The sequence below is a fragment of the Protopterus annectens genome, chromosome 11.part0 (genome assembly GCF_019279795.1).
Source record: "Protopterus annectens isolate FY-2018-M chromosome 11.part0, PAN1.0, whole genome shotgun sequence".
Classification (NCBI taxonomy): domain Eukaryota; kingdom Metazoa; phylum Chordata; order Ceratodontiformes; family Protopteridae; genus Protopterus; species Protopterus annectens.
In genome coordinates, this window is record NC_056745.1 from 1,076,369,460 (window position 1) to 1,076,382,353 (window position 12,894).

A 12,894-nucleotide genomic window follows, 5' to 3' on the forward strand; every position below is an offset into this window, starting at 1 on the left:
GGTGGAGATATGCTCTAGAGAGAAGAGGAATGAAGGTCAGCAGGACTAAGACAGAATATATGTGTGTGAATAAGAGGGAGGATAAAGGAATAGTGAGGATGCAGGGAGTAGAGGTGGCGAAGGTGGATGAGTTTAAATACTTGGGATCAACAGTTCAGAGTAATGGTAAGTGTGGAAGAAAGGTGAAGAAGAGAGTACAGGCAGGATGAAGTGGGTGGAGAAGAGTGTCAGGAGTGATTTGTGATAGACGAGTACCAGTAAGAGTGAAAGGGAAGGTCTACAAGAGGGCAGTGCGACCAGCTATGTTATATGGGTTGGAGACAGTGGCACTGACAAAAAGGCAGGAGTCAGAGCTTGACGTGGCAGATTTGAAGATGTTAAAATTTGCACTGGGTGTGACTAGGGTGGACAGGATTATGAATAAGTATATTAGAGGGTCAGCCCAGGTTGGATGGTTTGGAGACAAGCCAGAGAGGCAAGATTACATTAGTTTGGACATGTGCTAAGGAGGGATGCAGAGTATATTGGGAAGAAGATGCTAAGGATGAAACTGCCAGGTAACAGGAAAAGAGGAAGGCCTAAGATAAGGTTTATGGATGTGGTCAGAGAGGACATGCAGGTGGTTGGTGTGACAGAGCAAGATGCATAGGAGAGGAAGAAATGGAAACAGTTGATCTGCTGTGGCGACCCCAAACGGGAGCAGCAGAAAGAAGAAGAAGAAGAAGAATACAGACAAAAAGTAAAAGGGCCTAATTTGCATATAAAACATTAAAATGGACCTGAATTTATGTGAAATAGATGAACACCACCATATTAACTTGCAAATTCTCCATTTAGGTGGCAAAGGTCCTAAGAAACTGTAGACTTCTTAATGTAAGGAAAGAATAATAAAAATATTACACTTTAATATGAAAAAGTTAAAAATGATTATTTTTACTGTTATAATTGGCATATTATCATGTCTTTAATGAATAGCGTAAAGCTATCAGTTGTAAGTGGGGAATCATTACAGCAGCTATGGACATGATTAGTGATCACTGATAAAAAGATTAGTGTGGTGCCGTGCATACACATGTGTTTTAATTGTGAAGTACTGAAGTAGTAAGGATGTGTTGTTGGCCAAACATCTATGTGTCCTTACTTGAAGATTTCTCAGTGTTAATTAAGAATGAAAGATGACAATACTTGAAAATGGTAAGGGCTATGAAAATAAATCTGTTAACAAGTGATTGCTGTACTTTTGGAAATGATACTGCAGACATTAGTATAGCACCACTTCACCTTATATGAATGAGAGTTTTTTGTGTATACACTAAGTGGTTTGTGTTAACTTTTTTATAGGAGGAAGGAAGGCAGACATAGTCATTGTTATATTGCTTGACTAATGATTACATCAAACTTTTTTTGTGTATGACTGTGGCCTTTTTTCATGTTCAGTAATAATGCAGAACAAGGGGTCATGACAGAGATAGGACAACTTCAGCCATGAAGGAAATCACATCGTCATAGCAGCCCTTAGGACATGTAGGAATTGTCTATTTGGTAAGGGGGTCCAAACATGCTGAGTGGACAAAAGCCTGGAATCAATTTGTCCTTGATATTAATACAGTGGATAGCAGAAACAACACATTAAAATAGTGCAAGAAGACAGCAAATGGTATAGTAGGGCATGCTAGAGGCAATGCAAGGCAGAATGCAATCAAGAGTACCAGCACTGTGGTACCACCAATAATTATCCCATTAGCACTAGATGAGAGATACTGCCTATCTGAGGGATAACCATGACACAAAAGATGATGGCACTGGAATAATCAGAGGTGGTGTGGACATTGGCTATTACTAATATCACAGCAGCAATACTCATCTGCTCAGGAAGGCTAACTTAAACACAACAACATATATTTCTATAGAGAAGTGAATGCTGACAAAGAATGATTACATTAAATAGGTGATAATTACCATAAATAGGTGAACCAATTACATCTGCACAGAATGACGATGAAGGCAGTGGGCAAGTGCCATCCTACCTCTTAACAAGCATTCGATAGTTTAGGTTATTTCTTTATTAGTTATGTCTTCGAACATTTGTTTCAGGGTCAGCAGCAGAAGCAAACGGTTTCACTATATCAATACATTTGAAGCATATTAACAGCAGAATGGCTGTTAATGAAAAACATGATAATGATAACATATATATATATATATATATATATATATATATATATATATATATATATATATATATATATATATATATATATATATATATATGAAGCAGCCTGAGGTATGTGGCCACTCAGTCCTCAAGTTTAATGGCAGGATCTCACACCCCATGTTAGTAACGCCACAGGAAGTAACAGTGCATCACAAAGTCAAGCACATGCTGGCATTACTCTCACAGTTGTACAGAAGGAACACCTTTGAACCTCTACATCAGTATCTCCATTTCTAGAGGAACACTGTCAGGATGATGGCAGACATCCAGAGGTAACAGTGCCCATTGTGACACCTTTATAAAGGGGACTCTAGCACAGGAATTTCTTACCCCAGGGAACAGATGAAAGATCAGCTAACCAGCAGTAAATGTGCTATGACATTGTTAGGGCTTGGAGCACTGCCACAGAGAGTCAGCTGAAAATGGTCAGAGTCCTCAAGGGTATGTGTGTGGATTTCTAGCACTACTTGGAAATTGCAAAAGTTCCAAAAATCCTGTTGAAGACCCAAAATCAGCCCAAAGTGGAAGGACACAATAACTCAGTCCAAATACTCTAAAATTGTTTAAAATGAAGTGCTTTTCATCTCTCTTTGTAGTGAGACTTCTTCAGATAAAGTTACAACTGCAAATGCATATTTAAACACATCTCAGTTTCCACTTTCCAGTCAATCAGGACACCTTCTACTAATTTACTCACAGTTAACTCTTTAAACCCTTATGTTAATAAATATGTTTATACTCCATAAAACCTAACAAATCTAATATTTATTTAAAAATAAATCACTTCTTTTCTTATAACCAAAAAACAACAAATTTAAACCAAGTTGTAAAGGATGGGTAAAAATTGCAACAAACCACTTAAAATACTTGCTCCAAGTCTTTCCCCGCACATTCTGATGTTTTAACTTAACTTAATTACCTCAAAAGACTCTTTAACTTTAGTATACACAAAATTGAACTAGTTTCATTCAGTCCTGGAAACTGACAGGCATTAACTGAAAGTTGCCATAAGTGGAAACTGAAGGAGCGTGTCTAGAAACACCTTTATTGTATATCATGGAAAAAAAACAGGAAAATGCATTGGCAAGACACACCCTAGAATTTCTGGACCACAAGTTTAAATTTCAAGCAATAGACCAGGTTGAGCAGAATGACCGGGGCGCTCCATTTTCCCTGATGTTAGAAAGACTGGAACTATTATGGCAACTTCGCGTTAATGCCTGTCAGTTTCCAGGACTGATAAATTTGTTGGCTATTGTCTTCCAAACTGCGTCTATCAAGCTGTGTTGCTCCGTGATGATGATGCTCTTCCTTCTTTACTGCAACATTCCTTGATATCTCTGATTCCTCTTTTTTTCTGTGTTGCTTCTTTCACTTTCAAGATTCATTCTGAATTAATTCTTTGTCCATGGTGTGACAGAATTCCATTGTCAGGGAGGCTGATGCTTCATTAATTCAAGCTTCTTCACATGTTCTGCTATTGGTGGCATGTCTGGAAAATGACAACACATTGTTAGTGATGCCCTGCCCCTTACTAAGATGGCCCATATCTGCTGTTACATTTGTCTGGACTCTATTGGCATAAACCTGGAAGCAGAACAGTGACAGCTTTTTGATCATTGTCTTTCTTCTCTTTCACTTCTTCTATCCCCATTTCCCTCAGCCATTGACCAATTGCCTGCTTAAGTTGCTCTAATTAGATCCAAATTCCTTCTGGCAGCTGAAACCATAATCTCAAACTTGACCAATATGCAGACATCATGCTCTACTCTGCTTCTATCAAAACACATATTCCACGTAATTAATACCTCTTCTTTGCTAATTCCTCCAATGGAAAGTCTGTCCTTGAATTTTTATCTTTCTATTTTTCCATAACTCAGAGTTAACAATCCAAAGCACCTCAGGACTCCCATTTTACTCCTGTATAAACCTATTTTCTATCTTGTTTGGTCTTATTATAACCCTCCTATGTTCTGTATTGTTACTTTGTAGCTAGCCATACAATCTGTGAAAATCTATTGTTGCAGCAGCTGTTAATGCATACATCTCCTCCATTTCCATGCCAGATGTAATTTTCCTCTAGAAATCCTGTTACACTTTCATTCCAAACAAACTTATCACACATCTCTTAAATCTTTACCAACCACTTGACCTCATTTCCTTTCAAAGCTATGTGTCTACAAACATATAATACTCTTGGGGGAAGACGTCACCTGAATTAAATTAATCCTATATCTTGAAGTACACACTCTGCTCGACCATTTTTTTCAAGTAAAGATCTCAGTTCATACAAATCCCAGTAACTGACCACTATTAAGACCACATCTGATTCTTCTGTCTTCAATCCCAAGTATTTAGTCTGGATTCTTCTTGATATGTATAGTTCTCTAATTTGGTTGGCATCTTACTCACTCTTACCTGGAAAGCTTTAGCTCAGTTATATTCCAGTCTTGAGGCTTCCTTAAATTGATCAAAAATGTTATTATTCTAGGTAGGGTTACAGCTAATCTATTAGTACCTACCATACTGTCTTCTGTAAAAATATGAAAATCTTCCATTCACATTGAAATGTCTGCAAAAAATGTTGGATGCTTTATGCCAAAACCTCCATAGCTAAAGTAAATATACTTGGTTAAAAAGGGTACCCCTGTCTTGTTCTACTAATAATAATCACATCTTTAGATAGATGTCCATTAATCACTATTTGGGTTTCAGCACTGCTATACCAAGCATATCGAATTCAAAACTTCAGGACCAAGGCCCATTTCCTGAAAAACTTTAAACAAGAATATGCATTCCAGCAAACCAAAATTCCTTTTTTGGATATCAAAAAATGTAATCCCAGCTCTATCCTAGCCTTGTCTCTACACTTGTTTCAAAAACTTTCCTACATCCACCAGTCGCTATTTGCTGTATATTTCCCCACAAATCCTGTTTGGTCCTCTTTTATTAAACCAGGTATATATCCCTGTACCCTTCTCATTATTATTGCTGCTAAATGTTTGGCATCCAGATTAATTATTGACATGAGCCTATGTTGGGAGTAGTACCACCTGAGACCTAACAAATGAACCTGACAAACCCCTTCTTTGGCATCCTGTTAAATAACATAGAAAAATACTTTATACGTATTTCCTTGAACCTTTTATAGAACTCTTCTGATAGTCTAGCACTTCCTGGGAACTTCCATAACTTTCTATGTCTATTATATGAAATGCAAAGTAGCACTAGCCCCCATCATCAGCCTTTGACCTGTCCAACTGAATACATCTAACTGATAGTCACTAAGGCCTTTTCTTTTGAAAGCATAAAAATCACTGAAAATCTCCAAAACACATTACTTATTTCTACTCTGTTCTGATGACAGTTACTATCTTTTCCCTGCCCTGATGCAATAACTTTATCTTACTGTGTTTTTCTTTTACTTTGGCTGCTAACAATTTGCCAGACTTTTCTACCTTGCGCACCAAACAATCCTGCCTATTGATATTACCTTTCTCCACTGATGTGGCTGCATATTCCTATAGGTACACTTTAGGCTAAAATATCTTCATTTGCCTCTCAACACATTCTCTGCTTCTAATATCTGAATTTACCTTCTGCTAGAGAATGCATAGATATCCCTCCCAGCTCCTAATCTTTCTACATTCTTCATTTTTCCAAATGTCTTTTTGTAATTATAAAATGTAATTTAAAAAAAATATTTCATAGTCTTCCACTATTCATAGTGTTTCACCATGACCAGAGTGGTATTCCATTCACCACTGCCCATGCATTCATAGGTTCATAGATTGGTACTAGGCTATTGGCCCTAGGGCCTATACAAGCCTAGCCATAAAAATTTCCTGGCTATTTCTTCCCACAATATTTACTTCCCTGGACCCCTGTCTATCAGGGTGACTGATGTGATCCCTGGGGTAAATTTCCTATCTTCCATCCAGTCATCAAGGTTTCTTTGGAAAAGGGCCAAGGAGGCACTCTGCTTGACATGTACGGGCAGTCTATTCCAGAGTAAAGGAGTCTCTGGGTCAGGAACTGATCCCTCCAGCATGTTTTGTTCATTGTGATGACAAGGTTTAGGTCCTTGGAGCATGTGGCTCTGACAGATTGGGATTTCATTAAGTGTAGCATGTCCAACAGCTCTGGGTTTGACATGGCCTTGCAAGTTAAGCAGAGCTCGTCTCTGAGTAGATGATATGCGACAGAGTATAGCTGGAGTTTTTTTAGTCGGTCAGCATAGGGCATCTGCTTTAGGCCTGTGATTCTTTTAGTGAGGTGTTTTTGTGGCCTTTCCAGTTGTTGCTGACGTCTTGTGAGGTACATACCAAATGAGGCATTGTACTCTATAATGGGTCTAATGAGGGATGAGTACAGTGTGACAATGACCTCCTTTTTTCTGGATGAAAAACCCTTAGTGATGAAGTGCGCCACAGAGAAGGATTTCCTGACTGTTGCGGCGATGTGGTTATTGAAGTTGAGACCACTGTCCACCTGTGTTCCAAAGACTCTTATCACACTTTCGGTGTTTGTGTACTGACACCTATATGATAATTCACGGGTACATGTTTTTCCCAAAGGGGATAACTATACACTTCTTGGTATTGAGCTTGAGCCCATGGCTCTGGAACCAAGCATCTGTTTCTGTAAGGCCCTTTTGTAGAATATCCACATCATTTGGGGATTCAATAATGGCTCCCAGTTTGCAGTCATCTGCGAACATTGTTAGCCAGAGTCCCTTAGTGTTGGCCTGTACTTCAGAGAAGTAGATGCCAAATAAGACCGGTCCCAGGGCTGAACTCTGAGATTCTCCACTTGTCACTTGTCTGGACCTGGATTTGGAGTCGGCTACTTTTACAGTGTGGGTTCTGTCAGTAAGCCAGTTGGCAACCCATCGAGTGACGTAGGGATTTATGCCCAGCTTAGTAAGTTTGTCTATGATTCCAGAGTGGGTGATGGTGTCAAAGGCCTTGGCGAGGTCCAGATAGGCTGTGTGGACCGCATTACCCTCGTCCATGGCTCTGGAGACTGATTCAAAGAAGTATCAGGTTCAGGAGACACAATCGGCCCTTCATGAACCCAAACTGGGTGGGGTCCAGTGTTTGAAGGTTGCCAATGTCTTTGTTTATAAGTTCCATGATAATACGTCCCATGGCCTTGCAGATCAGGCTCATCAGACTGATGAGGCAGTAGTTTCCAGGATCCAAGGTGGATCCCCCCTTGTGGAGTGGGATAACTGTAGCTGTGCACCACTCAGTGGGCACGAAGCCTGAAATGAGGCTATGATTAAACCTGACACTTAGGTGAGATGCCAGTTCATTTTGTAGTTCATGTACTACACAGCCTGGGATGTTGTCTGGTCCCATTGATGCTGTATTCTTAGATTTGGAAAGTGCAGTTTTTACCCATGTAGCCAGGATTACCGGAATTTGGCGATCTTTCAGTATTAAGATTGGCCCTTTATGGGGTGAGGGGGGTGAAGATGGCACTGAATCAATCTGACAGGATATTAGCAATGTCCTTGGGATCAGTATATTTAATGCCATTCTGTTGTAGCTCAGAGCAGATCTGAGCATTGCCATTTAGATTCTTGACATAGCTATAGAATGCCTTGTGGTTGTCTTTGGAATTTTTGGCAATTTTATTTTTGTAACGAGCTTTGGAGGATTTTATGAGAGATCTCAGCTTCTTACTGAGGCTGGTAAGGGAGTTTTTTTGCATCCTGGGATTTTCCTCTTTTCTGCAACAGTTTCTTCCTTCTGTTGTATAGTTTGTTTATGACAGGGGACCACCAGATTGACTTCCTTTTTTTGGAGGAGAACATCTTGGTTCTATTTGGGATGGCACGATTCATGCACAAATGGATGTGATTGTACAGTGCTTTAGTGTAGGATTCAGCAGTCAACCTTTCTGTTTTTATCTGCATGGGTATCATGAAGTTTGTCACTTCTGACTTGAGTAGCATGAAGTTGGCCTTGGAGAAGTCTTTTATGGATGTTTCCTTATTGGGGGGTGGGGGGGTGGGATATGTTTGTCAAAGATGATTAGCTTATGGTCAGACCTAACCAACGAGGGGGTGACCACTGGTGTGTGGAGCATTGATTTCCCATGTTGGTAATGACCAGGTCCAGAATATTAGAGCCCCTGGTGGGACTATGGATTAGCTGATCCAGGGCATTGGAATTTATGAATTCTAAGAACCGTTGGGCAATGGTGTTGGTACAAGTATAGTTTTCCCAGTTTATGGCAGGGTAGTTGAAATCACCCAGTATAAGAGTGTTTGGTTGTATCTTAATATTTTCCAGTATGTTTATAAAGGTGCAATGAGAATGTTGGGGCATGGTGGGGGGATCTGTAGCAAGCTAAAATTTGGATTGCAGTCTTACCTAGTGTTAGTTGCACCTGGAGAATTTCAGATGCATTGTGTTGATCAACTAGCCTGGAGGTTAGAATATCCTTGGTGATTATGGACACTCCTCCATCTTTAGTGTTTCCGTCCTGGTTTGGTGGCTGACAACTGTGGTAAGAGTTATAGCCCGGTATTGCAGGGGTGCCCTCTGGAGTCTTGAACCAGGTCTCAGTTACTGCACAGATATTGATGTTCTCCATTTTTAGGAGTGCCTCGAGAGAGTGCATTTTGAGGTTTAGACTTCTAGCATCGAGTAGCATTACCTTCAGATTTTGCATACTTGTACCTGTTATGGTGGTGGTTTTGTCCTTTGAGCTTTGCCTAAAAAAGGCACTATAGGGGTGGCAAGAGCCTTAGCCAGTAACCTGAATCCCAGGGCCGACAGGTGCAGACCATCTCTGGCAAAGCATCGTGGTTTGTTGATCATGTCATCCCAGGCAGACAGATACTGGATCCCCTTTGAATGACACCAGAAGCTTAGCCAATTGCTGAAGTCAATCATTTTATCCTTATACTGTGGTATCATTTTGGGTGAAGACAGGATGCTACTCAGGGCTAGGGTATTACCTGCTTGGGCCACATGTTCCGAGAGCTCTTCCAAGTCTCTTTTCATGTAGTCCCGGGAGGTATGTCTCAAGTCATTCACTCCAACATGGCAATGACAGAGTCGTATTTGTACTTGTTGTGGAGTGACTTGAGTGCATGCATTATGTGGTGGATACTGGCACCCGACAGGCAGCTGACTGTAATTTTCTCCTTGTTCAGCCTGGTGAGTGGGACATCAGTGTGCTTGACTATAGAGTCACCTAGGACTAAAGTGTTAGGCATGTCTTCTTGCCTTAGGGGCTGTTGTTGAGTGGCACACTGGTGTTGTGAGCTATGTGATACTTTGGTTGTGATTGGTGTTTGTTTGCATTTCAGCTTTGGAGGTCCTTGTTGCTTGTGCAGGTTAATGTTAAGGGTCAATGCATATGTGGTTTTAGTGTTGCTATGTGTGGGTGTTGATGGTGAGGGATTTGAAGGGCTATGTGTTGCTTGAGGTGTAGTGTGGGTGTTAACCTTCTCCTCTTGATTCTCTAGCACAATCTTGGCTGGAGAGAGTTTTGCTTCCAGTTTGGCTATGTAACTGCATCTCTCACAGGTTGTACTGTTGGGTGGTAGGAGGAGAGGGTTGTTTGTGTACATGAGGCAATTGCTGCATTGCCCCAGTATGCCCAGATTCACCAGGTGGATAGGAGAAATCGCCGGAAGCTGACCCTTGGACATGCCTGGTGAGGTGCTTTTTTTTTTTTTTTTTTCCTAAGGTACAAGAGCTGTTTTCCCTTACATTGGCAAGGTACTTTGCAATTACAGGCTATGATTAATTTCTCCTTATTGACAAGGTGAGTTGAGTGTTTATATCAGTTTAAGGCTTCCTAGTGCTTTCCAGCAACTTTTAGAGAAAGTGCTAGTCACAGGTACTCCAACCAGGAAGAGTCAGGAATCAATGAACTCTGCTCCTACTCTCACCAGGATCTGAATGTAAGCACAGATTCCAAGCTGTCACCTATAAAGCAGTTATTAAGCTTTCTGGTGATCAGCAGTCTCCAGGAAGTAATGTAACTGCACTCCTTCTCTCACCAGGAGAAAACAGAAGCACTAATCCCAAGATGACTACTAAGAGGCAGAATGTGGGCTCTCCAGTAACTAGTGATCTGCTTAAAGGTAAGATGAAAAAAATGGTTTATCCTAAGCACTGCAGTGTGCACTAGAGGAATTAGATGTGAAAGTAGGTAACTTAGGTTTTACCTGTCTAAAAAGTTAAGTTTTAGTTTAGAGTCACTATTTTTAAAACAGCAAGATAGATTGAAAGGGGAGTGGTCACTTTTGTATTTTGGTACTATGGAATGCAGTAGGATGGCCAATACATTTAAATAGTTGAAGGGAAGTGATTTCACAAAATGATAATTTTGTGCTTACTCATACAAGCCAGTAAAAGCAGAGAAAAAATGAGATATATGGTCAAATTAACACAAGGGACAGGCAACTAGAAAGACAGTGGTGTTTAAGAATACATCGGTAACTGTGGTCTCTTTTCATGTTTTAATATACAGTTAAAAGCAGAATACAAGTAAAACACAAGGTAAAGAAAACAAATCACAGTATTCAAAATATAAAAAGGCAATAAAGTAATGCAAATACAACAAATAAAAATCAAACTAACCTTTCCTTCACAGCAAAGTGTAGCAGAGTCTGGTTAGCCTTTCTAGTAAAGCTCTGAAATGTTTTATTTTGCCCTTTAAATAGAAGGTTTAGTTCCTAGCTCCACCCCCTCAGTTCACAGGTGATTAACCTTAACTGACCTCTTCTATCTTATGTGTGAGCCTTTATTGACCTGTTCTAATTTCTGCCTGACTCACAAGAGACAGAGCTGCGGCTTCTTTTCAAGTTTTAATATGCAGTTAAAAGCAGAATACAAGTAAAACACAAGGTAAAGAAAACAAATCACAGTATTCAAAATAGAAAAAGGCAATAAAGTAATGCAAAATACAACCAATAAAAATCAAACTAACCTATCCCTCACAGAAAAGTATAGCAGAGTCTGGGTGAGCCTTTCTAGAATTCCATCCTAATATCTCCTCCACTCTATGTACCTTTTTTAAACTTCTCTGACTCAATGTCTATTGTCACAATTTCCATCTCTAGCTTGCATTCTTGCTCACTCTGTAGCAAATCACCAAAGTTACAATATCATGTGTATGGTCTGTGTGACATCTTTCCTCTATCCAAACATCTTTTACCCATGTCAGACCTTTGCCACTCATCCAAACCCTATATTGTCTGCTAAACTGCTTTTCTTCATTTCTAGAGAATGTGTACCCCCTAATATCAATGTGTTTCCATCTCCACACATCCACCCAACATTTTTCTGTTTGCCATGAATGAACCACATTTGTGGCTTTGAAATTCCTTTCCCAACAAAACTTCCTATCCCAACACCAGTGCAATATCAGGTTAAAATTTCCCCTTATAATTTCTCTCTCCCAGCAGAGGAATATTCTCTGCCATTGCTTATAAAAGTTTGTAAAGAAAAAAAAAACAGGGACCATATTATGCCCTTAGTTTCCATTCCTGGATCTTAATATCTAGACCCAATATCACCCAATAATTCCATTCTTTTCTTTTCATATTTACTAGTACTGCTAGACTTCTTACCAAAATAATTATTCCTATCTTTCTCCATCTTTTATTGTTCTGTATCTCACCACTACCCAGACTCTTACTCCAAATTTCAATGCATCTGTTTTGCTTTTGTTTTTCTTCTGAAACATGACATCTGCTTTGATTCTCTTGAGTTTATTTTGAAGACTCCCTCCTTTGATTGGATGGCATACTCCCCCACTACATTCCATATTACCACATTTAACTTCATTTCCCCGCACAGTGCAGATCATCATTTGGGTCTGTTAGCTTATTTACAACATTAAGATGTGAGACAGTGCAAATTGCTTTGACTATATCCAAATGATTACTATCCACAGCATTCGTGATCACAAAGAAGTTTGCTAAGTTAAGCAGATATAATTTTCCTTTGACAAAACCAAACTGCTGAAAGTCTAGGTTGGATTTTTGGCATTGCAGTTTATGAAGTCAGACATGAAATGTTTCATGACTTTGCAGATTAGACTAGTGAGATTGATGGGTCTATTGATCCCCTGAGTCTGTAGTGGGTACCCATTATGAGGGGGGCATCACAACAGCAGTTGTTCATACCTAAAGGCCGTACCTTGTGACTAGTTAAACAACTTCATGAGGGGGTTCTATAAGTGTTTGTTTGGCACTATTTATTAAGCATCTAGTTAACCTATCTAGGAAACAGTACTTAAACCCACCAAAAATAACTTAGAAAATTGCTAATATACTACAGCTAATATGTAAGCAGCAGAGAAGTGACAGGCAATATATAATTCATAAGGGGCCACAGAGCATAGCCATGAAAGTCTAGGTAACATGCAGTTGCAAAGCCATTAAATGGTTACTAGTAACTGCAAGGACATCTACAAGAGAACTAACAAGGAAAAATATATTACTAACCGTACTTTAATTGTTGATCATTTAAACTAGGTGAACTGAAGAGATTTTACATTCACTTTTAAAATGGAAATAGCGTGTTGTTGACAGTGCCATATAGCACATGCAGACAACAATGGTCTCAGCCCATGGAGCAGCTTAGCTGAGTATACTGGGCAGTTTCTATAGTAGGAAACCTGTCTACAATAACACAGATGAGCCT